At 42.5% G+C, this 26,623-nt stretch overlaps 1 protein-coding gene across 2 annotated transcripts in view; it reads left to right on the top strand.

Moving 5' to 3' along the window:
- The window catches only part of LOC133603219 (neurexophilin-1), a 79,802-nt gene that overhangs the window by 38,155 nt on the left and 15,024 nt on the right, over window positions 1-26,623 (top strand). Inside the window, exon 1 of one of the 2 annotated variants that reach the window (XM_061956407.2) lies at window positions 10,585-11,386. The exons of the other annotated variant lie outside the window; for it this stretch is intronic. The gene's annotated coding sequence lies outside the window, so the exon portion shown is untranslated. Of the gene's footprint in view, window positions 1-10,584; window positions 11,387-26,623 lie in introns of those variants that run through there. 2 annotated transcript variants of the gene reach the window in all.

Consider the following 26,623-nt stretch of genomic DNA (forward strand, 5'->3'; position numbering starts at 1 on the left):
TCAGAGGAGTTCAAGTGCGCCAAAGTCAGACTGGAGATGATGCTACTGGATTCGAGTGATCCTTTTGTAGCCCAAGCTGCCCCCATCCTGGCTACTGGGAGGAAGTGGACCCCATTGGCTGCAACTGAGCAGGCTAAAGCAGCACTCAGGCACAGAGACATTGTGGGCCAAGTACAGCAGGGGAGGTGTGGTCTTGGCCTTGGGGCCAGTACACAAGCCTGGAGCAAGGCCACTCCATCTCAGAGACGCAAGCTGGTGGTCCAGGAGATACGTCGGGAAGAGGAAGCAAGAAGGTGCGCACAAGCTGTGGCGCAGGCAAAACAAGGGCAGTGGATGACATGGGAAGGAGTAGAGAAGAGGAAGATCTCCTGGAAAGAGCTGTGGGAGATGGAGGCATTTAGGGCAAGCTTTACCATCAGGGCTGCCTACGATGTCCTGCCTTCTCCAAAAAACCTCAGCCAGTGGTATGGTGAAGACCCCACATGCCCTCTGTGTCCGAGTCCAGCAACACTGAAGTACATCCTGGTGGGCTGCAAGACCAGCCTCACCCAAGGCCGTTACACCTGGCGGCACAACCAGGTGCTAAAGTGTCTTGCAGCAGTGCTGGAAAGTCGACGGACAAGTGTCAATGCCCTTCCTCCCCCGTCATCCCGTTGGCAAGCAACAACATTTGTCCGGGAGGGCGAGGGTCAAGCCATCCTCACCCCCACAAGACCAGACACTGGGCAGTTAGGCGGGGCACGGGACTGGAAACTGCTGGCAGACCTGGGCCAGAGACTCTGCTTCCCAGTTGAGATTGCGTCCACCAACTTACGGCCAGATCTTGTTCTGTGGTCAGCTTCGCTCAGGCTCGTGTACATCATAGAGCTCACGGTGCCCTGGGAGAGTGCATTGGAGGAGGCCTACGAGCGCAAGAAGTTGAGGTACACTGAGCTTGCAGCCGATGCGCAACAACAAGGCTGGAAAGCGAGGGTACGCCCAGTGGAAGTAGGCTGCAGAGGGTTCGTGGCCACCTCAACATCCAGGCTCCTCAGGGAAATGGGAGTGCGAGGGAAGGCCCACCGGCAGGCAGTGAAAGACCTCTCAAAAGCCGCTGAAAAGGGGAGTCAGTGGCTGTGGGTCAAGCGAAGGGACTCCACCTGGGCTTTCAAGTGAGTGATGGCATCTAGGGAGTGATCCTGGGACGCTGGGACTCACTGCTGAACCCTCTGGAGGTGTCGTGGGCCTATCAGCGAAACACTGAGGAAGGGGGGCGCCCACTTGATAACCCAGAGGATGCCTTCACTCACTTGACCATCCCACAAAGTCGCATAGGTGTCTCAAGTATGCATTAGGGGATTGTAAAATCTAGTTCTACACAACAGATCTATATATATATATATACAGTATATATATAATATATATGTATATGTATATATATATACATGTATATATTGCCTTCTTTATATATATATATATATATATATATATATATATATATATATATATATATATATATATATATATATATATATATACACATATATATATATATATATATGTATATATTGCATTCTTTATATATATATATATATATATATATATATATATATATATATATATATATATATATATATATATATATATACATAAAAGAATGTTGAAAGATGGCACCTGATGGCCATAAGACGTAACTGCACTTTTTGTCCATATAGATAAAAATAGTGTTCATGTATGAGATCTAGGGCTGCCAATTATGGCAGCCCATAATTGAGATAATTGTTATCAATATTGAAATCATGATTACTGATTGTTAGGTAAAGCAGTGTTGGAGTGTGAACGTAATACCAAAATGTCATTTGTAATGTCTAATAAAAAGACTATAGATATATACATATATCTGAAGACAAATATTAGTCTTTTTTTTTTAATTCTTAAATAATGTCAACTTGTCAGCTTTTTGTCATTAAATAATGCCTTTATCTCTATTTTTACATTTTGATAGAGGGAGTTTTTTTATTTTTTTTAATTTAAGTAATGTATATTTATATGTACATGTAGATGCTGTATCGGGACAGATCCATTAGGAGTTTGAGCAGAAATATGTCATAGAGGAATTAACTATACACAATAAAACATTAACAACGTGCTATGTCGCATGAATGTTTTTTAAAGTAATACCTTTGTGACATGAAAAAAACACAAGTAATGTAAAAAAAACCTGGTGTTTACTTTTTGATATCAAAATAAAACACAAAGCAGTTTGGCTAATGAAGATAAAGTCAAATAAACAAGCTTTGTTCTTCTCCAACTCCGCCTATCAGTACAACAGTTTGGCCAACAAAAATAAAGAAGTGACACCTCACACATCGCATACACAATCTTCAAAGCCTGCGTTTAATTCGATGAGATGACAAAACATTTTAGCTAGTATTGATGTTATTTGAACACTGATAGAGTTTGCAGTTAAATAAAGGACGAGTGAACATCCCAGTAAACAAAGTAAAGACTTTTTAAACAAGTTGTGACGACGCTCACGACACATCGCCTGCTGCATGTTTCCTCACCTCATTAACTCTCAGTCACAGCAGCTGATGAACGCTGTATTGAGAAAATAAAAGCAACATCAAATAGTTTCTCCTTCGCTGTACACTTTTAGTGTGGGGACAAGTGCGTCTGTCTCCAATATTGTCCACACCTGTCTCCATCTAAACACATCAATGCGCTCTTAAACGCACGGCGGGAAGCGAGGGGAAAATTACGTCAAACCAAGCGCTTGGCTTCGTTTACTCCGAAGGGAAATCTCCGTAGCAAAGTCTGTGTCACTAGTCCGCCATGATTATCAAGCCAAACGATGCAAGTGCGCGTGCGCCTGACTTCGTGTTGCCTAAAATGCATTAATAAATGACGTTTTTTCGGTAATTAATAAATTAGACGATGTTACTAGCTGTCTGGAATTTTATCGCAAATTATCATTATACCGATTACTGTTACATCCCTCGTCCATTTACAAGTAAAAAGTCAAGAGCGGTCACGGCATGTTCTTGCCGCCAATGTTTGTCGATTTTTTAGGGCATTACGGCAAATGATGAGGGCGGTCGCGGCAGTTGCCGTGGTTAAATTTGAGCCCTGACATTACACATATACTGTAATTACAGCATGTACAGTGTACAAAATGATGATGTAGGTATTTGGATGTTTTTTTTAGCGCCGTTTAAGCGGAATAGAGCGACTTTTATTGCCTCTGTTGTTAGCTGACTTTTACTAACATTTATTTACAAATTAGAATGCCTCAAAAAACTTACGTGTTCTTGTCTTACTTCACTTCTAAAGGCCGTAGTGGCCACATGTGTGGACAGCACCTTTTAGCTCTTCTTTCCAAAATTGTGTAAACTACTGAATTGGGGTCTTATGCCGACATATGGACACTTATACTGCCATCTGGTGGTGTCAGAAGAGTGTAACATACAATGGAATTTGGAAAAAAAAAAGTGTAAAAATAAAAATTAGCATTACACATGAAGTACACGTTTGTTACTTATGGACTAAGTACATCATATCAAAAGATGATTTTTAGTTGTTATTCTAATTAGGGTCCAATAAGCTCAAATAGCAAAGAGAAATAAAAAAATCATGTAAACAAACAACTTGGGCCTTAAGAGCTTAAGGATGGTGAATGATAGGCAACATTTTTTTTAAAGTGTAGTTCCCCTTTAATCCTAAATGGGGGACTCTAGCCCTAAAACCTTTACCCCTAATAAAAGGCAGATCAAATGTACGAAGGACACCTGAAGCGTGAGTGGACATTAAAGGGGAACATTATCACCAGACCTATGTAAGCGTCAATATATACCTTGATGTTGCAGAAAAAAGACCATATATTTTTTTAACCGATTTCCGAACTCTAAATGGGTGAATTTTGGCGAATTAAACGCCTTTCTATTATTCGCTCTCGGAGCGATGACGTCACGTTGTGACGTCACATCGGGAAGCAATCCGCCATTTTCTCTAACACATTACAAACACAGAGTCAAATCAGCTCTGTTATTTTCCGTTTTTTCGTACCTTGGAGACATCATGCCTCGTCGGTGTGTTGTCGGAGGGTGTAACAACACGAACAGGGACGGATTCAAGTTGCACCAGTGGCCCAAAGATGCGAAAGTGGCAAGAAATTGGACGTTTGTTCCGCACACTTTACCGACGAAAGCTATGCTACGACAGAGATGGCAAGAATGTGTGGATATCCTGCGACACTCAAAGCAGATGCATTTACAACGATAAAGTCAAAGAAATCTGCCGCCAGACCCCCATTGAATCTGCCGGAGTGTGTGAGCAATTCAGGGACAAAGGACCTCGGTAGCACGGCAAGCAATGGCGGCAGTTTGTTCCCGCAGACGAGCGAGCTAAACCCCCTGGATGTCTTGGCTCACACCGTCCCTTATGCCACCGAAGATGATCAAGAGAAGAATATCGACCCTAGCTTCCCTGGCCTGCTGACATCAACTCCAAAACTGGACAGATCAGCTTTCAGGAAAAGAGCGCGGATGAGGGTATGTCTACACAATATATTCATTGATGAAAATTGGGCTGTCTGCACTCTCAAAGTGCATGTTGTTGCCAAATGTATTTCATACGCTGTAAACCTAGTTCATAGTTGTTAGTTTCCTTTAATGCCAAACAAACACATACCAATCGTTGGTTAGAAGGCGATCGCCGAATTCGTCCTCGCTTTCTCCCGTGTCGCTGGCTGTCGTGTCGTTTTCGTCGGTTTCGCTTGCATACGGTTCAAACCGATATGACTCAATAGCTTCAGTTTCTTCTTCAATTTCGTTTTCGCTACCTGCCTCCACACTACAACCATCCGTTTCAATACATGCGTAATCTGTTGAATCGCTTAAGCCGCTGAAATCCGAGTCTGAATCCGAGCTAATGTCGCTATAGCTTGCTGTTCTATGCGCCATGTTTGTTTGTGTTTGCTTCACTATGTGACGTCACAGGAAAATGGACGGGTGTTTATAACGATGGTTAAAATCAGGCACTTTGAAGCTTTTTTTAGGGATATTGCGTGATGGGTAAAATTTGGAAAAAAACTTCGAAAAATATAATAAGCCACTGGGAACTGATTTTTAATGGTTTTAACCCTTCTGAAATTGTGATAATGTTCCCCTTTAACCTTGATGATAAACTCTTGGGGAAGGTTCTAAACCCCCTTAGACCTAAACCCGTAATCAGAGTGAAACCTTCACTTACCGTCTAGTCCGGAACCCCTAAGGAGACCTAAACCCTGAGAGACCATCGCAGGGACTGCAAGTACACACACACCTGCCCAGGGAACGCAACGACTTGCTTTCCGCCGCCATCGTTTATCTCACATCAAAATGTTTACGTTGCGCTTTCCATGCAACACACACACACACACACACACACACACACACTGCAGCTTTGCCGCAAATGAATAGTGACACTCTCTCTTCTTGACTTTGTGTGTATTCCAGTGGTTTCCATTAAAGCTGCTGCGTGTATGTGTGTGTGTGTGTTTGTGTGTGTATACACATGTGTGGAGAATGTTTATCTGGCTCTTAGAAAGCGGCGTGTTGTGCGTCTTATCACAGGCCGGCCGAGTGCGGAAATAGTTTGTCCTGTATGGGCTCCTGTTGTGTTATCTTGTAGACTAGTCCCATACGGTCCAACCTGGAATCATATTAACACACTTTAATTGTGTGTGTGTGTGTGTGAGTGTGTGTGTGTGCGTGTGTGTGTGTGCGTGTGCGTGAAAGAGGGAGAATGAAATGTAAATGCAAATTAAGTGTCTGAGCTTGGAGCAATAAAATGTTGTACTGCTGCGGTGATAAGAGGAGCTTTAGCGGAAGGAAACATTGATTTCTTTCTTTTTTTTCTCTACAGCGTGGGAGAAATGCAATTAAGAAACAGGAAGAAGAGTGACAGTGCACTCAAAAGAGCATGAAAGTATCTTTAAAAGTACCGTTATCCGATAATTTGAGAGTAATTGTGTGGTTTCGGAGGAATATTACACGCCTGAACTTGGTAACACAGGCAGAATTGAGAGCGAGAGTTGACATATATTATAGAATAATATTAACAAATATGACCATTTAAATTCAAAATGTACAAACCCCGTTTCCATATGAGTTGGGAAATTGTGTTAGATGTAAATATAAACGGAATACAATGATTTGCAAATCCTTTTCAACCCATATTCAATTGAATGAAGATATTTGATGTTCAAACTCATAAACTTTTTTTTTTTTTTTTGCAAATAATAATTAACTTAGAATTTCATGGCTGCAACATGTGCCAAAGTAGTTGGGAAAGGGCATGTTCACCACTGTGTTACATGGCCTTTCCTTTTAACAACACTCAGTAAACGTTTGGGAACAGAGGAGACACATTTTGGAATTCTTTCCCATTCTTGCTTGATGTACAGCTTAAGTTGTTCAACAGTCCGGGCTCTCCGTTGTGGTATTTTAGGCTTCATAATGCGCCACACATTTTCAATGGGAGACAGGTCTGGACTACAGGCAGGCCAGTCTAGTACCCTCACTCTTTTACTATGAAGCCACGTTGATGTAACACGTGGCTTGGCATTGTCTTGCTGAAATAAGCAGGGGCGTCCATGGTAACGTTGCTTGGATGGCAACATATGTTGCTCCAAAACCTGTATGTACCTTTCAGCATTAATGGCGCCTTCACAGATGTGTAAGTTACCCATGTCTTGGGCACTAATACACTCCCATACCATCACAGATGCTGGCTTTTCAACTTTGCGCCTATAACAATCCGGATGGTTCTTTTCCTCTTTGGTCCGGAGGACACAACGTCCACAGTTTCCAAAAACAATTTTAAATGTGGACTCATCAGACCACAGAACACTTTTCCACTTTGTATCAGTCCATCTTAGATGAGCTCAGGCCCAGCAAAGCCGACGGCGTTTCTGGGTGTTGTTGATAAATGGTTTTCGCCTTGCATAGGAGAGTTTTAACTTGCACTTACAGATGTAGCGACCAACTGTAGTTACTGACAGTGGGTTTCTGAAGTGTTCCTGAGCCCATGTGGTGATATCCTTTACACACTGATGTCGCTTGTTGAAGCAGTACAGCCTGAGGGATCGAAGGTCACGGGCTTAGCTGCTTATGTGCAGTGATTTCTCCAGATTCTTTGAACCCTTTGATGATATTACGGACCGTAGATGGTGAAATCCCTAAACTCCTTGCAATAGCTGGTTGAGAAAGGTTTTTTCTTAAACTGTTCAACAATTTGCTACAATCACTCACGAATTTGTTGACAAAGTGGTGACCCTCGCCCCATCCTTGTTTGTGAATGACTGAGCATTTCATGGAATCTACTTTTATACCCAATCATGGCACCCACCTGTTCCCAATTTGCCTGTTCACCTGTGGGATGTTCCAAATAAGTGTTTGATGAGCATTCCTCAACTTTATCAGTATTTATGGCCACCTTTCCCAACTTCTTTGTCACGTGTTGCTGGCATCAAATTCTAAAGTTAATGATTATTTGCAAAAAATATATATATTTATCAGTTTGAACATCAAATATGTTGTCTTTGTAGCATATTCAACTGATCAAATGATTTGCAAATCATTGTATTCCGTTTATATTTACATCTAACACAATTTCCCAACTCATATGGAAACGGGGTTTGTAGATTGTTTCTTATATAATCTTCATCTGAGTTATAATTGGGGATGGGAATTGATAAGACTTTTTACGATTCCAATTCCATTTTCTATTCTGCTTAGCAATCCGGTCCTTTATTGATTCTCTTATCAATTCTCATTTGAAAAAAAAAAAGGATTACAAACTGGTTGATAAGCATCAACTTTGTTAAGTTTACAACAGTGGTTCTCAAACTTTTTTCACCAAGTACCACCTCAGAAAGCACTTGGCTTGACCACCACAATGACCAACATTGAAATACAGTAGCATAGTAGGCCTAAGTATTTATTAAAAACAAGGGAGACGTTTTATTTAACACGTATTTTTAATATTTTACACACAGTTTGAACAGTAACACTGTGTTTGAATATTTTAGTAAGTGATTATTTGGGAAGTGGCTACGCGTACCACAGTTTGAGAATATTCCGTCATACGTGTGTGTGTGTGTGTGTGTGTGTGTGTGTGTGTGTGTGTGTGTGTGTGTGTGTGTGTGTGTGTGTGTGTGTGTGTGTGTGTGTGTGTGTGTGTGTATATGTTTGTTCTGGCAATGCTTACTTAATGGGGACATCGCTGTGTTTACACAGTCACCTTTAGGGGACCTCTGACCGTATGGGGACAAAAAAACAGGTCCCCTAAAGGGAAACCTTTTTAAATGATAGTCAGATCCATTCTGAAGATGCCTAAGTGATTTTTAAGCTTTTTTAAGCCTTAAACATTATTACCTTAAAGTAATAAGGTAATCATTCTCACATTCAGAATTTTCCATCCTTCTATATATAGTAGTTGGAGTTGCAGACGACGTTCCATCTAAGGCAATTTCGCAGAAAATCAAAAATCCCATCTGAACTTTAAACAAAATAAACACATTACAATTTATTCTGTATGCTTTTGCAATGCAACTCTATGAGTGACAAGTGACAACAAGAGTGGCCCCAATGAATAAAACAATCTTTGTCAACACAGTTCAATTATCGTCTGTCGAGACACTTTACGGACAGGAATTCCACCAATCACTCTATTGAGCAAAACTGTTTGTAACCACACCAAAAACATGAGTAAAAAAAAATGTTATCTATAAAAACTGGTAATTTTCTACCATACAAACCAAGCTTTCAACAGAAGCCGCTAGCTTCTGGCACTCATGGCACTTAACCAGTGTTGCGTTTATGGCCACACAAAAAGTCGGACAACCCCAACGCCACACAATGTGTAAATGCCAGGTTGCAACACTCTGACTCCTCAATCAGATGTGTGCTTATTTTACTGCCATTTACAAACCCCGTTTCCATATGAGTTGGGAAATTGTGTTAGATGTATACATAAACGGAATACAATGATTTGCAAATCCTTTTCAACCCATATTCAATTGAATGCACTACAAAGACAAGATATTGGATGTTCAAACTCATAAACTTTATTTATTTTTTGCAAATAATCATTAACTTAGAATTTCATGGCTGCAACACGTGCCAAAGTAGTTGGGAAAGGGCATGTTCACCACTGTGTTACATGGCCTTTCCTTTTAACAACACTCAGTAAACGTTTGGGAAGTGAGGAGACACATTTTTTAAGCTTCTCAGGTGGAATTCTTTCCCATTCTTGCTTGATGTACAGCTTAAGTTGTTCAACAGTCCGGGGGTCTCCGTTGTGGTATTTTAGGCTTCATAATGCGCCACACATTTTCAATGGGAGACAGGTCTGGACTACAGTCAGGCCTGTCTAGTACCCGCACTCTTTTACTATGAAGCCACGTTGATGTAACACGTGGCTTGGCATTGTCTTGCTGAAATAAGCAGGGGCGTCCATGGTAATGTTGCTTGGATGGCAACATATGTTGCTCCAAAACCTGTATGTACCTTTCAGTATTAATGGCGCCTTCACAGATGTGTAAGTTACCCATGTCTTGGGCGCTAATACACCCCCATACCATCACAGATGCTGGCTTTTCAACTTTGCGCCTATAACAATCCGGATGGTTCTTTTCCTCTTTGGTCCGGAGGACACGACGTCCACAGTTTCCAAAAGCAATTTGAAATGTGGACTCGTCAGACCACAGATCACTTTTCCACTTTGTATCAGTCCATCTTAGATGAGCTCAGGCCCAGCGAAGCCGACGGCGTTTCTGGGTGTTGTTGATAAACGGTTTTCGCCTCGCATAGGAGAGTTTTAACTTGCACTTACAGATGTAGCGACCAACTGTAGTTACTGAGAGTGTTCCTGAGCCCATGTGGTGATATCCTTTACACACTGATGTCGCTTGTTGATGCAGTACAGCCTGAGGGATCGAAGGTCACGGGCTTAGCTGCTTACGTGCAGTGATTTCTCCAGATTCTCTGAACCCTTTGATGATATTACGGACCGTAGATGGTGAAATCCCTAAATTCCTTGCAATAGCTGGTTGAGAAAGGTTTTTCTTAAACTGTTCAACAATTTGCTCATGCATTTGTTGACAAAGTGGTGACCCTCACCCCATCCTTGTTTGTGAATGACTGAGCATTTCATGGAATCTACTTTTATACCCAATCATGGCACCCACCTGTTCCCAATTTGCCTGTTCACCTGTGGGATGTTCCAAATAAGTGTCTGATGAGCATTCCTCAACTTTATCAGTATTTATTGCCACCTTTCCCAACTTCTTTGTCACGTGTTGCTGGCATCAAATTCTAAAGTTAATGATTATTTGCAACAACAAAAAATGTTTATCAGTTTGAACATCAAATATGTTGTCTTTGTAGCATATTCAACTGAATATGGGTTGAAAATGATTCGCAAATCATTGTATTCCGTTTATATTTACATTTAACACAATTTCCCAACTCATATGGAAATGGGGTTTGTATTAAGAATGTTAATCTAAGGATATTATTCATAAAATATTGTCACTAGATTTCATAAATGCTAATAAAAACATGTATTTTACAGACAGAAAGTTACAGGAACTAAAAGTAATCTCTGAAAGGGGTAACATTTCTTTTAAAGGCAGGACCCGCAGCCAGACATACAATACTAGCACATAGGTCATGAAAAACATGTTTTTTTGTTATTGTCATTGTAAGGGGGCAAAATCACTTATATCCGAAAATTATTTTAATAAAACATTTAAATTGTTATTTAGTCAGGTTTGGGACAGGTGTGCTGCTGGTGTAGCCACAGTGTGCACGTCTGATGTTGCTCACATGTGCTCCACTGAATGCTCAGGGAGTTTGTGCGTTTGCTCACACACATTAAAAATTAGAGGGAACATTGGTTGCAGACAACTTCATTACTGCTAAATAGCAGTTTTCAGTAATGTCACAGAAGATGCAGGATTTGCTTTAACGTTTAAGTGGTGACATTTTCCGCGGGCTTTAGAGCCGCATGCGGCTCTTTAGCGCCGCCCTAGTGGCTCTCTGGAGCTTTTTCAAAAATGTATGAAAAATGGAAAAAGATGAGGGGAAAAAAAATAAATGTTTTGTTTTAATATGGTTTCTGTAGGAGGACAAACATGACACAAACCTCCCTAATTGTTATAAAGCACACTGTTTAAATTAAACATGCTTCACTGATTCGAGTATTTGGCGAGCGCCGTTTTGTCCTACTAATTTTGGCGGTCCATGAACTCACCTTAGTTTGTTTACATGTATAACTTTCTCCGACTTTCTAGGACGTGTTTTATGCCACTTCTTTTTCTGTCTCCTTTTGTCCACCAAACTTTTAAGGTTGTGCATGAAAGGTGAGTTTTGTTGATGTTATTGACTTGTGTGGAGTGCTAATCAGACATATTTGGTCACTGCATGACTGCAAGCTAATCGATGCTAACATGCTATTTAGGCTAGCTATATGTTTATATCACATCATTATGCCTCATTTGTAGCTATATTTGAGGTCATTTAGTTTCCTTTAAGTCCTCTTAATTCAATTTATATCATGACACACTATCTGTATGTAATATGGCTTTTAATTTTTTGCGGCTCCAGACAGATTTGTTTTTGTATTTTTGGTCCAATATGGCTCCTTCAACATTTTGGGTTGCCGGCCCCTGCTATAAGAGGACAGCTGTAGTGCTGTATTCTGACCATCATGTCATATTTAATTTGAAGTTTTTTTTTTTTTTTTTTAAATGGTCCTCTGTAGTCACATAAATTTGTGTGAATTATGCAAAATTAGTCCCCATGAACTATATTAACTCTTTTTCCCCAGGGTCCCCAGTAAGAATGATCAGCACATTACTTCATCAATCCAGAGATTTAAAGACATGTATGAGCTAACTGGGCAGTGGACATTTTACCTCATTTTTTTTATGCCTCCACAACCTGTAGAAAGGGTGGTCCCCACAAATGATGATTGAATGAATGAATGAAATAAGTTTATTTCAGTCATATAATCAACCATCAACCATTAAAGGGGAACATTATCACCAGACCTATGTAAGCGTCAATATATACCTTGATGTTGCAGAAAAAAGACAATATATTTTTTTAACCGATTTCCGAACTCTAAATGGGTGAATTGTGGCGAATTAAACGCCTTTCTATTATTCGCTCTCGGAGCTATGACGTTACAACGTGACGTCACATCGGGAAGCAATCCGCCATTTTCTCACTTACGTCGGTGTGTTGTCGGAGGGTGTAACAACACGAACAGGGATAGATTCAGGTTGCACCAGTGGCCCAAAGATGCGAAAGTGGCAAGAAATTGGACGAAATTTGTTCAAAATACGAGGCTGTGGGGAAAGCCGACGAAATGGTCAGTCGTTTGTTCCGCACACTTTACCGACGAAAGCTATGCTACGACAGAGATGGCAAGAATGTGTGGATATCTTGCGACACTCAAAGCAGATGCATTTCCAACGATAAAGTCAAAGAAATCTGCCGCCAGACCCCCATTGAATCTGCCGGAGTGTGTGAGCAATTCAGGGACAAAGGACCTCGGTAGCACGGCAAGCAATGGCGGCAGTTTGTTCCCGCAGACGAGCGAGCTAAACCCCCTGGATGTCTTGGCTCACACCGTCCCTTATGCCACCGAAGATGATCAAGAGAAGAATATCGACCCTAGCTTCCCTGGCCTGCTGACAAAACTGGACAGATCAGCTTTCAGGAAAAGAGAGCGGATGAGGGTATGTCTACAGAATATATTAATTGATGAAAACTTTATTCATTACTCGCGGTTTTACGTAAATTATTATACATAATCTGTGTTTACCAATAATTTAGCTTAAAAACTTTTTTTTTTTCAATCATTCGAGTACATTCGGGTAGTCTTGTGTAATGCAGTATTTTGTGTCTATTTAGGTATGGTTAACCTGAGTGCTGAAATCGTGGAAAAATATATGTTCTTAGCGCGCCTGAAATGGGCTGTCTGCACTCTCAAAGTGCATGTTGTTGCCAAATGTATTTCATATGCTGTAAACCTAGTTCATAGTTGTTAGTAATTATCTTATCAGACAGTGTTAAGCCGCTGAAATCCGAGTCTTAATCCGAGCTAATGTCGCTATACCTTGCTGTTTGTTTGTATTGGCATCACTGCGTGACGTCACAGGAAAATGGACGGGTGTATATAACGATGGTTAAAATCAGACACTTTGAAGCTTTTTTTAGGGATATTGCGTGATGGGTAAAATTTTGAAAAAAACTTTGAAAAATAAAATAAGCCACTGGGAACTGATTTTTAATGGTTTTAACCCTTCTGAAATTGTGATAATGTTCCCCTTTAACCATTTTGTGTGACCAGTTTAAGAGTACAGACTATATACATATATAACAATCATACACATTTACACACAAAAGGAAAAGAAAAGAAAAAGCATGACCGAAAAAGGAATAGGCTGAAGCCAAAGCTTATATTTGCCTATCCTAAACCTTCACTGAAAATAAGATTACCTGGAACATCAATGTTAAAAAAAAAAATCAAAATCAATGGGATGAAAGTAGGGATGTCCGATAATGGCTTTTTGCCGATATTCTGATATTGTCCAACTCTTTAATTACCGATACCGATATCAACCGATATATACAGTCGTGGAATTAACACATTATTATGCCTAATTTGGACAATCAGGTATGGTGAAGATAAGGTACTTTAAAAAAAAATAATAATAATAAAATAAGATAAATTAATTAAAAACATTTTCTTGAATAAAAAAGAAAGTAAAACAATTTAAAAACAGTTACATTGAAACTAGTAATTAATGAAAATTAGTAAAATTAACTGTTATTGGTTAGTACTATTAGTGGACCAGCTGTTACGATCCGCTGCCCGGATCATAGTTTGTTTATGTTTGAGTCACATGTTTTCAGCACCTTGATTTTGTTTGTGTTCAGTTGCCATGTCAACTGATTACATTCACCTGCCTCTGGTTAGTGTTCGGGACGCGCACCTGTTGCCCGGGCACTAATCAGAGGGCTATTTAGTCTTTGCCCTGGCCTCACTCGGTCTGGCTTCCTAGTTTGTTCTTACACAACTGATGACGACAACTTTGATTCCCGCTAGCTTTTCACGCTATGCCATTTTGCCTGCTAGCTCCCACGCTAGTCCTTTTGTTTTTGCCTTTTGCTATTTGCACGTCTTTTGTTTGTTCATCGAATGATTTATATTTTAAATAAATCATTTTCCTACCTGCAAGCTGTGTCCGAAGCCGTCTGCAGCCTTGGGAGAACCACACCCGCATCACTATGCGACCACGTCGTTACACCAGCAGCACGCACAATTATGTGTGCTTACGGACTGTATCCCTTGCAGACTGTATTGATATATATTGATATATAATGTCGGAACCAGAATATTGATAACAGAAAGAAACAACCCTTTTGTGTGAATGAGGAAGGCTTTTTGGGTTGGTGCACTAATTGTAAGTATCTTGTGTTTTTTATGTTGAATTAATAAAAAAATTAAAAAAAAACGATACCGATAATAAAAAAATTGATACCGATCATTTCCGATATTACATTTTAACGCATTTATCGATATTATCGGACATCTCTAGATGAAAGTAATTGTTACTATATTTCATAATTTTCAATTAATTCCCCTTTCAATGTTTTCTTAAACCTTAACAAAGTACATGTCACTGAGCTTGTTCCACCATTTAACTCCTAAAACTGAAATACATTTGTATTTAATATTTGTTCTTGCTTTACCTATTTCAAAAATCAAGATCATGATCAAAAACTTGGTCCCCATTCCGAATGATAACCAGTGTGTGCGTGTGTGTGTGTGTGTGTGTGTGTGTGTGTGTGTGTGTGTGTGTGTGCGTGTGCGTGTGCGTGTGCGTGTGCGTGTTCTGGCAATGCGTACTTATTGGGGACGTCTTTCTGTTGACAAAGTCACTTTAGGGGACGTTTGACGTTATGGGGACCCAAATAAAGGTCCCCTGAAGGGAAACCTGTTTACAAAATCACTGTAGGGGATTTGTTTTGGGGACTTCTGCAAACTTTTCCAACTTTTCTTCCCCACTCACAGTGCGACTTTGCTGGGTGGGTTTTGGACATGTCGGGGGCACCCCCGGACTCGGGTGGAACGCGGCGGGACTTGTGGGACTCGAACCTGGGTGTCATTTTTGATCATTTTCTGGACTTTTGCCCACTTTTCCAACTTTTTTTCCCCACTCACAGTGCGACTTTGCTCGGTGGGTTTTGGACATGTCGGGGGCACCCCCGGACTCGGGTGGAACGCGGCGGGACTTGTGGGACTCGAACCTGGGTGTCATTTTTGATCATTTTCGGGACTTTTGCCCGCTTTCTCAACTTTTCTTCCCCACTCACAGTGTGACTTTGCTGAGTGCGTTTTGGACATGTTGGGCACGCCTGGACTCGTGTGGCCGGCTGCAAAAGGTCCCCTGAAGGGGAATTTTCGCTCCCCCCCACCCCCCCTGTGACTATGCTGGGTGCGTTTTGGGCATGTTGGGCACCCCAGGACTCGCGTGGCCAGCTGCGGGACTTGTGGTACTCAAACCTGGGTTTCTTTTTTTTACATGTTGGCCGCGTTAAGGACATTTGCCCTGCTAGCCTACCAGTATAGGTGTGTGTGTGTGTGTGTGTGTGTGTGTGTGTGTGTGTGTGTGTCAATGTATTTGCATCTTCTGTCAGAAATAAAAAATATTTGACTTATTGTCTATTCACCAACATCCTTTTATAATTGTATAGCTGCATGCTGGGTGACCTAATGGGCTGAAACTAATTCAACGTTTTGGTGCCGACTGACTTTTTTTTTTTCACGCCGTTTGTCTTTTCATTTATTATACTGTATTTTCCGGACTATAGGATGCCATGTAAGTCACATAAGTCACACCCAGTAGATTTTAGACTTAGACTTAGACAAACTTTAATGATCCACAAGGGAAATTGTTCCACACAGTAGCTCAGTTACAATGATGGAAAGTGTAAGAATGGAAAGGACAATGCAGGTATAAATAGACTAAATATAGCGATATAAAATATAACATATATACGTAATATTTACATAATATATGTACAGTATATTATATATACTGATATATTATATTATGTCTATATCATATATACAATATATAACAATTACCATGTATTTTAGAAGAAAAACATGTTTCCATTTATTAGCTGCACCAGACTATAAGCCGCAGATTTATACGTTGTGAAATTAATTATTTACACAGAAAGATTTTGCAAATGTTTATATACATACCTTAATTGTTTCCAAACAGTGCCTGTAACACGGCAGTTAAGCTAATCAAACAAAGCTAAAAGTCACCGTCATGAACCCACTAGCTGCGGAAGCGAGCTCTCCAATCAACTAAACAGACTTAATAACTCCACGGTTGTGGTGAATTTATGAAACTGAAACAATGCGAAAAGAATGCAGTTTCAAGTTAATAATACTAACACAGACATGTGCAAACGTGTAAGAATATTAGCTAATGCTAACAACGCTAGCGTCATCACATTACGATAGCACGTAGAAATATGCACTCCTACAGACATCACACACGGGACGGTTTAGTAAGTAAGAATTGTTTTAGTTTTACTGTAAAACTTACAAACGTTGCTCAGAGTAATGAATGAAGAATCCATACAAGTAGAAACGCTATGGACGGCTAGAAGACTGAACTGGTCTGGTTAAAAAAAAAAGCATTACTGGTAACTAGGTAACTAGAGATGTCCGATAATATCGGACTGCCAATATTATCGGGCGATAAATGCTTTAAAATGTAATATCGGAAATTATCGCAAGCTGTATAGGGAGAAGTACAGAGCGCCAATAAACCACTGCCTTTGCGTGCCGGCCCAGTCACATAATATCTACGGCTTTTCACACACACAAGTGAATGCAAGCATACTTGGTCAACAGCCATACAGGTCACACTGATGGTGGCCGTATAAACAACTTTAACACTGTTACAAATATGCGCCACATTGTGAACCCACACCAAACAAGAATGACAAAAACATTTCGGGAGAACATCCGCACCGCAACACAACATAAACACAACAGAACAAATACCCAGAACCCCTTGCAGTACTAACTCTTCCGGGACGCTACAATATACACCCCCCGCTAGCCCCTACGAAACCCCGCCCTCCAACTCCTCTCTCAGGGAGAGCATGTCCCAAATTCCAAGCTGCTGTTTTGAGGCATGTTTAAAAAAAAAAAGCACTTTGTGACTTCAATAATAAATATGGCAGTGCCATGTTGGCATTTTTTCCCCCCATAACTTGAGTTGATTTATTTTGGAAAACCTTGTTACATTGTTTAAGGCATCCAGCGGGGCAACACAACAAAATCAGGCATAATAATGTCATTAATTCCACGACTGTATATATCGGTATCGGTAGATATCGGAATCGGTAATTAAGAGTTTCGGAATATCGGATATCGGCAAAAAAGCCATTATCGGACATCTCTACTGGTAACTGGTAGGACATTTCAGCACCTGAAGTGAAGTAAATTATATTTATATAGCACTTTTCTCTAGTGACTCAAAGCGCTTTACATAGTGAAACCCAACATCTAAGTTACATTTAAACCAGTGTGGGTGGCACTGGGAGCAGGTGGGTAAAGTGTCTTGCCCAAGGACACAACGGCAGTGACTAGGGTGGCGGAAGCGGGGATCGAACCTGGAACCACTTTACCAACCGAGCGAACTCGTCCAAAAGCTGGCGCCATAGCACAAACAATAACACACCTATTCAGTGTATTTTCATGTTGTTGTTTTTTACTTTTTGCTTCATGGCTGTCAGCGAAGAAAAATCCATAGATTAGCCGCACTGTTATTTAAGCCGCAGGATTCAAAGTGAAGGAAAAAAGTAGAGACTTAGAGTCCGGAATTTACGGTAGATATTAACATATATCTTATATTAACAAAAAAAAAAAAAAAAATTCTTGGAGTATGCATTTTTTGCATTTTGAGCACAGTAAGTGCAGCCTTTCTCCCATGAACACAACTTCAGACATACTTGCCAACCCTCCCGGATTTTTCGGGAGACTCCCGAAATTCAACGATTCTCCCGAAAACCTCCCGGGACAAATTTTCTCCCGAAAATCTCCTGAAATTCAGGCGGACCTGAGTGACGTGTCGACAGCCTGTTTTCACGTCCGCTTTCCCACATTATAAACAGCGTTTCTGCCCAATCATGTTATAACTGTAGAATGATCGAGGGCGAGTTCTTAGTTTCTTATGTGGGTTTATTGTTAGGCAGTTTCATTAACGTCCTCCCAGCGCGGTAACAACACACAACAACGGCAGTCACGTTTTCGTCTACCGTAAAGCAGTTCGTCTGCCTAAACAGCAATGTCGTGACACTCTTAAACAGGACGATACTGCCATCTACTGTACATGCTTATGTGACAATAACATCTAGGGCTTTTAGAGAGTGCAGTGCACAACTGCGCACACAACAAGGAGACGAAGCAGAATGCATCATCAGAGAGGGTGTTCAGCATGGTTAGAAACATAGTGACAGAGAATAGAACAAGGATGGACAATTCAACCCTTAACTCAACAATGAGTAGATAAGTGTTATGTGTGTGTATATGTGTAAATAAATGAACACTGAAATTCAAGTATTTCTCTTATGTGTATATATATATATATATATATATATATATAAAGAATATATATATATATATATAAAGAATATATATATATATAGGTAGAATTCACTGAAAGTCAAGTATTTCTTATATATATATATATATATATATATATATATATATATATATATATATATATATATATGAAATACTTGATTTGGTGAATTCTAGCTGTAAATATCCCGAAATCGGAGGTCTCAAGTATGACTTCAGAGCAAAAAAAAAAAAGGGTTTTTTCATTACGAATGCACTTTAAACTGTGTCTAAAATGGCCATAAAAAGTGGTAGACGCCTCCTGCATGTTTGAAAACATAGCAAAAACGGCACAGGCGGGGGTGCATGATAACATGAATGTGCAGTAAATGAGTGTCTCCATGGTGATGGCCCGTATAGTAAATCCTCATTTAAATAAGGTTTTAGTAGACCACACGCAACACGCCCACTAATAGCACATGCAAGTCTATAGATTGTGCGTGGTATTCGGATCTATCCATCCATCCATCCATTTTCTACCGCTTATTCCCTTTGGGGTCGCGGGTCGCGCTGGAGCCTATCTAAGTAAATGTTAATTTGGCATGCATGAGCTGCTAAACACAAGCACACTTGCGTAAAAAGAAATGGAACATTTTAAAAGCCAAATCTCGACCAAAGCAGTGATTTCACACATCCTTGAGAGCTTTCGGCCTTAAAAGCAAAATGTACATTTTATGTATCAAAGCAACATTGAGTGAAAGAAAAAAAAAAAGCTTTTTATTCGCAAAAAATGTAGAAATCACAGCCACATTCAAAATAGCTCGGTTGGTAGAGTGGCCGTGCCAGCAACTTGAGGGTTCCGGGTTCGATCCCCACTTCTGCCATCCTAGTCACTGGCGTTGTGTCCTTGGGCAAGGCACTTTACCCACCTGCTCCCAGTGCCACCCACACTGGTTTAAATGTAACTTAGATATTGGGTTTCACTATGTAAAGCGCTTTGAGTCACTAGAGAAAAGCGCTATATAAATATAATTCACTTCACTTCACAAAATGTAGAAATCACAGCCACATTCAAAATCTCACTCTGACTTTATAGATCTATGAGGGGGGTGCTGTTAGACGTAAGGACCAGTCCCAGCAGGCACAAGACATTAAAACAACGTTGAATTAGGTCCTGACGTTGGGCAACTCAAACATAACGTTGAAACAACGTGCTTTTTGACCACGGTCAATCAATGTCGGGTTCTGACGTTGATTTGACCATTGAAATTTGGTCATTTCCCAACCAACAATGTGGATCCAATTTACAAATCTCAGTTTACAAATACAACTAGAGATGTCCGATAATGGCCTGATATCCGATATTTCGATATTGTCCAACTCTTAATTACCGATTCCGATATCAACCGATACCGATATATACAGTCGTGGAATTAACACATTAGTATGCCTAATTTTGTTGTGATGCCCCGCTGGGTGCATTAAACAATGTAACAATGTTTTCCAAAATAAATCAACTCAAGTTATGGAAAAATAAAAATGCCAACATGGCACTGCCATATTTATTATTGAAGTCACAAAGTGTATTATTTTTTGAACCATGCCTCAAAACAGCAGTTTGGAATTTGGGACATGCTCTCTCTGAGAGAGCATGAGGAGGTTGAGGTGGGCGGGGTTGGGGGAGTAAGGGGTAGCGGGGGTGTATATCGTAGCGTCCCGGAAGAGTTAGTGCTGCAAGGGGTTCTGGGTATTTGTTCTGTTGTGTAATGGTGCGGATGTTCTCCCGAAATGTGTTTGTCATTCTTGTTTGGTGTGGGTTCACAGTGTGGCGCATATTTGTAACAGTGTTAAACTTGTTTATATGGCCACCCTCAGTGTGACCTGTATGGCTGTTGACCAAGCATGCCTTGCATTCACTTGTGTGTGTGAAAAGCCGTAGATATTATGTGATTGGGCCGGCACGCAAAGGCAGTGCCTTTAAGGTTTATTGGCGCTCTGTACTTCTCCCTACGTCCGTGTACACAGCAGCGTTTTAAAAAAGTCATAAATTTTACTTTTTGAAACCGATACCGATAATTTCCCCTATTACATTTTAAAGCATTTATCGGCCGATAATATTGGACTGCCGATATTATCGGACATCTCTAAATACAACCATTTTGCAACATTGTTTCAAAGTCAGTATTAAGGGACATATGCCGTATTTTTCCGTACCATAGGGCGCACTGCCGATGAATGGTCTATTTTCAATCTGTTTTCATATATAAGGCGCACCGGATTATAGGGCGCATTAAAGGAGTCATATTATTATAATTTTTTTTCTAAATGTAAAACACTTCCTTGTGGTCCACATAACATGTAATGGTGGTGTGGTCGTCTCTGAGTGGGGGAGGGTTCTCCTGGTGCCGACAGATCTCGCGTGAGCCCGGTAGACAGGTTTGAACAAGTCTTTTATTGCAAGCGCTTCCTAGCAGTCTTCGCTCTCGTGACTTTTCAGTCTGCTCGCTCTCTCAATCTTTCGCTCATGTGTCTTGCTCTGCTCCAATTCCCAACTCCAACAACTTGTCTCGTTCCGGCTGCTGCTATAAAGGCGACAGGTGATTAGTTAACAAGGCCCAGCCAGGCAATCTACTCACCTGCCGCTGTCTTCGAGGCCGGTCCTTGCACACCCCGCTCCGCGGCAGGCCCGCAGGCCACGCCCCCCTCCACAGGTGGTTCTTTGGTCAAAATGTTGCATAGATGATGTTTTACAGACCATCTTCAAGCTGCTTTCTGACAGTCGCTTCCGGATGCGCCGTTTTGTGGGCGGTCTTATTTACGTGGCTCACCTTCGGCAGCGTCTTTTCTCTGTCATCTTTGTTGTAGCGGTGTAGCGTGCAAGGACGGGAGTGGAAGAAGTGTCAAAAGATGGAGCTAACTGTTTTAATGACATTCAGACTTTACTTAAACAAATAACAGAGCAGCATCTCCTCATCCGGAAACAACAACAAGGCCGGAAATGTGTCCCGTGAAAAACCGACCGACCGGAACTCTAATAACTAAAGTTCCTTGGGTGAATAATGTAAACTCACTACACCGGTATGTTTTAGCGCTTTCATGGCGAGTTTACTAACAGATATAAATAAGAACTTTACACTACTTTATATTAGAAATGGCAACAGCGGAGGATGAATGTCCCATAACAAGAAGATAGAGAAAAAGAAGAAGCTTATCGACTACTATCGGCACAGACTACAAAGGCGGACGCGTACAATTTTTCAGGTTTTATGCAGATCCCAAATACAGATCAGCAGGTACCAGAAGGTAAGAAAAGTTGCTTTTGCATAATATTGCGAAACAAAACGCCATATAATATGTCTTACCTTATACACACACCATAATAATACTCGTATCTTTAATGCACCGACAATCCTTTAAGCGGTGCGGCTTCATAGCTTACCAAAGTCGTACTAAAACATTCTTATAGATTTTTGAGCGCCGTGTATAATGTTCTATATTTTCAATGGAAAATATAAAATGTTGGTGTTTACTTGAGTGATATTGCCACCATACCTCTTACCACGTATCTCTTATGTTTGACTGCCATCTACTGGTCACACTTATCATTACATCATGTACCAAATAAAATTGCTTTGAGGTGGGTGAGCAAAACCAGAATTATTCAGTACATTAGGCGGGTTATTAGGGGCACTGTTGCGTTTTGAGGGGAAAAAAGGATTTTAAGTGTGCCTTATAGTCCGGAAAATACGGTATGTATAATCAACATTGTTTCAACGTCTTGTGCCTGCTGGGGTACATGTCTGAGCTGAAAAACGATGTATTGAAAAAAATATAACGGCGCTTGTCTGAAGGCATCATAGATCAAATAGAGCAGAACAGGAAGAATTCATTAAGTCCCGTCATTAAGTATTTGATATAAATGTGGTCTTATTTTCCTAGTTACTGCCGTTCTTTTTCTTACTAAAGCGTCCACACTGGCATCGGCAACGACGACATTAATGCTTCACACGTCGTGTTTTTCTTTCGAGGTCGTTTGTGTGACAGATGATCGTTTGCTCGCATCCTCCTGGATAAATGATGATCTTTGCTGCTGTCAGCATCCATATGATGTCTGCTTGTCTGCATCACTTTTCCCTCTTAAAACACTTTCTCCGTCCCGTCTACTGTACACGCCATCTCATCGCCCGTGCACGTCGCCGCTTTTGTCAACTTTTTGTTCAGATCGCTCGCTGCTGGTCCTAGGAATGATCCGTTCCCGGGTCAAACGTCGGCCATCATTAAAAAAATGCTTCGGTCAATGTTCACGTTGGGTAAGTCTCGTACAAGTGCAAACCATCCATCCATCCATCTTCTTCCGCTTATCCGAGGTCGGGTCGCGGGGGCAGCAGCCTAAGCAGGGAAGCCCAGACTTCCATCTCCCCAGCCACTTCGTCTAGCTCCTCCCGGGGGATCCCGAGGCGTTCCCAGGCCAGCCGGGAGACATAGTCTTCCCAACGTGTCCTGGGTCTGCCCCGTGGCCTCCTATCAGTCGGACATGCCCTAAACACCTCCCGAGGGAGGCGATCGGGTGGCATCCTGACCAGATGCCCGAACCACCTCATCTGGCTCCTCTCGATGTGGAGGAGCAGCGTTTTTACTTTGAGCTCCTCCCGGATGACACAGCTTCTCACCCTATCTCTAAGGGAGAGCCCTCCCACCCGGCGGAGGAAACTCAATTCGGCCGCTTGTACCCGTGATCTTGTCCTTTCGGTCATAACCCAAAGCTCATGACCATAGGTGAGGATGGGAACGTAGATCGACCGGTAAATCGAGAACTTTGCCTTCCGGCTCAGCTCCTTCTTCACCACAACGGATCGATACAGCGTCCGCATAACTGAAGACGCCGCACCGATCCGCCTGTCGATCTCACGATCCACTCTTCCCCCACTCGTGAACAAGACTCCGAGGTACTTGAACTCCTCCACTTGGGGTAAGATCTCCTCCCCAACCCGGAGATGGCACTCCACCCTTTTCCGGGCGAAAACCATGGACTCGGACTTGGAGGTGCTGATTCTCATCCCAGTCGCTTCACACTCTGCTGCGAACCGATCCAGTGAGAGCTGAAGATCTTGGCCAGATGAAGCCATCAGGACCACATCATCTGCAAAAAGCAGAGACCTAATCCTGCAGCCACCAAACCAGATACCCTCAACGCCCTGACTGCGTCTAGAAATTCTGTCCATAAAGGTTATGAACAGAATCGGTGACAAAGGGCGGCCTTGGCGGAGTCCAACCCTCACTGGAAACACCCTATCTCTAAGGGAGAGCCCCGCCACCCGGTGGAGGAAACTCATTTCGGCCGCTTGTACCCGTGATCTTGTCCTTTCGGTCACGACCCAAAGCTCATGACAATAGGTGAGGATAGGAACGTAGATCGACCGGTAAATCGAGAGCTTTGCCTTCCGGCTCAGCTCCTTCTTCACCACAACGGATCGATACAGCGTCCGCATAACTGAAGACACCGCACCGATCCGCCTGTCGATCTCACGATCCACTCTTCCCCCACTCGTGAACAAGACTCTGAGGTACTTGAACTCCTCCACTTGGGGTAAGATCTCCTCCCCAACCCGGAGATGGCACTCCACCCTATTCCGGGCGAGAACCATGGACTCGGACTTGGAGGTGCTGATTCCCATCCCAGTCGCTTCACACTCGGCTGCGAACCGATCCAGTGAGAGCTGAAGATCCTGGCCAGATGAAGCCATCAGGACCACATCATCTGCAAATAGCAGAGACCTAATCCTGCAGCCACCAAACCAGATACCCTCAACACCCTGACTGCGCCTAGAAATTCTGTCCATAAAGGTTATGAACAGAATCGGTGACAAAGGGCGGCCTTGGTCGAGTCCAGCTCCCTCACTGGAAACACCCTATCTCTAAGGGAGAGCCCTGCCACCCGGTGGAGGAAACTCATTTCGGCCGCTTGTACCCGTGATCTTGTCCTTTCGGTCACGACCCAAAGCTCATGACAATAGGTGAGGATAGGAACGTAGATCGACCGGTAAATCGAGAGCTTTGCCTTCCGGCTCAGCTCCTTCTTCACCACAACGGATCGATACAGCGTCCGCATAACTGAAGACGCCGCACCGATCCGCCTGTCGATCTCACGATCCACTCTTCCCCCACTCGTGAACAAGACTCCGAGGTACTTGAACTCCTCCACTTGGGGCAGGGTCTCCTCCCCAACCCGGAGATGGCACTCCACCCTATTCCGGGCGAGAACCATGGACTCGGACTTGGAGGTGCTGATTCTCATCCCAGTCGCTTCACACTCGGCTGCGAACCGATCCAGTGAGAGCTGAAGATCCTGGCCAGATGAAGCCATCAGGACCACATCATCTGCAAATAGCAGAGACCTAATCCTGCAGCCACCAAACCAGATACCCTCAACACCCTGACTGCGCCTAGAAATTCTGTCCATAAAGGTTATGAACAGAATCGGTGACAAAGGGCGGCCTTGGCCGAGTCCAACCCTCACTGGAAACACCCTATCTCTAAGGGAGAGCCCCGCCACCCGGTGGAGGAAACTCATTTCGGCCGCTTGTACCCGTGATCTTGTCCTTTCGGTCACGACCCAAAGCTCATGACAATAGGTGAGGATGGAAACGTAGATCGACCGGTAAATTGAGAGCTTTGCCTTCCGGCTCAGCTCCTTCTTCACCACAACGGATCGATACAGCGTCCGCATAACTGAAGACACCGCACCGATCCGCCTGTCGATCTCACGATCCACTCTTCCCCCACTCGTGAACAAGACTCCGAGGTACTTGAACTCCTCCACTTGGGGTAAGATCTCCTCCCCAACCCGGAGATGGCACTCCACCCTTTTCCGGGCGAGAACCATGGACTCGGACTTGGAAGTGCTGATTCCCATCCCAGTCGCTTCACACTCAGCTGCGAACCGATCCAGTGAGAGCTGAAGATCCTGGCCAGATGAAGCCATCAGGACCACATCATCTGCAAAAAGCAGAGACCTAATCCTGCATCCGCCAAACCAGATACCCTCAACGCCCTGACTGCGCCTAGAAATTCTGTCCATAAAGGTTATGAACAGAATCGGTGACAAAGGTCAGCCTTGGCGGAGTCCAACCCTCACTGGAAACGGGTCCGACTTACTGCCGGCAATGCGGACCAAGCTCTGACACTGATCGTACAGGGAGCGGACCGCCACAATAAGACAGTCCGTTACCCCGTACTCTCTGAGCACTCCCCACAGGACTTCCCGGGGTACACGGTCGAATGCCTTCTCCAAGTCCACAAAACACATGTAGACTGGTTGGGCAAACTCCCATGCACCCTCAAGGACCCTGCCGAGAGTATAGAGCTGGTCCACAGTTCCACAACCAGGACGAAAACCACACTGTTCCTCCTGAATCCGAGACTATCCGGCGTAGCCTCCTCTCCAGTACACCTGAATAGACCTTACCGGGAAGGCTGAGGAGTGTGATCCCACGATAGTTGGAACACACCCGCCGGTTCCCCTTCTTAAAGAGAGGAACCACCACCCCGGTCTACAAGTGCAAACCTAGTGTTTAAATTTGGGGTGTCCCAATGCGATATCGATGACAGATCCGACAACAATTTTTTTTATTTTTATCAGTTTGCCTGTAAAATGTCCGACGTACAAGCAGTCCTGCAGCATGTTTACTCGTGCAAAACTGGACAGCCAGTTAACATCTCAATGTCCTCTGATAATTTAGTCAGGTCATTTGTGACCCCAAGTAACTTGTTTTTATCAGTATCATGCTTCTGAGCCTGTTTGGAAAGGCTGTGTACTACAAAACGTGCTCATTGTCGCCATTTATCCGGACTTCCTCATTGTGAGTTCAAAAAATTGTTTTCTTCTTTTCTTTTTTCGTAGATGTAGGTGTTTTTGTATATTGTGCTCCTGAAT

This window comes from Nerophis lumbriciformis, linkage group LG04, assembly GCF_033978685.3.
Source record: "Nerophis lumbriciformis linkage group LG04, RoL_Nlum_v2.1, whole genome shotgun sequence".
Taxonomy (NCBI): Eukaryota; Metazoa; Chordata; class Actinopteri; order Syngnathiformes; family Syngnathidae; genus Nerophis; species Nerophis lumbriciformis.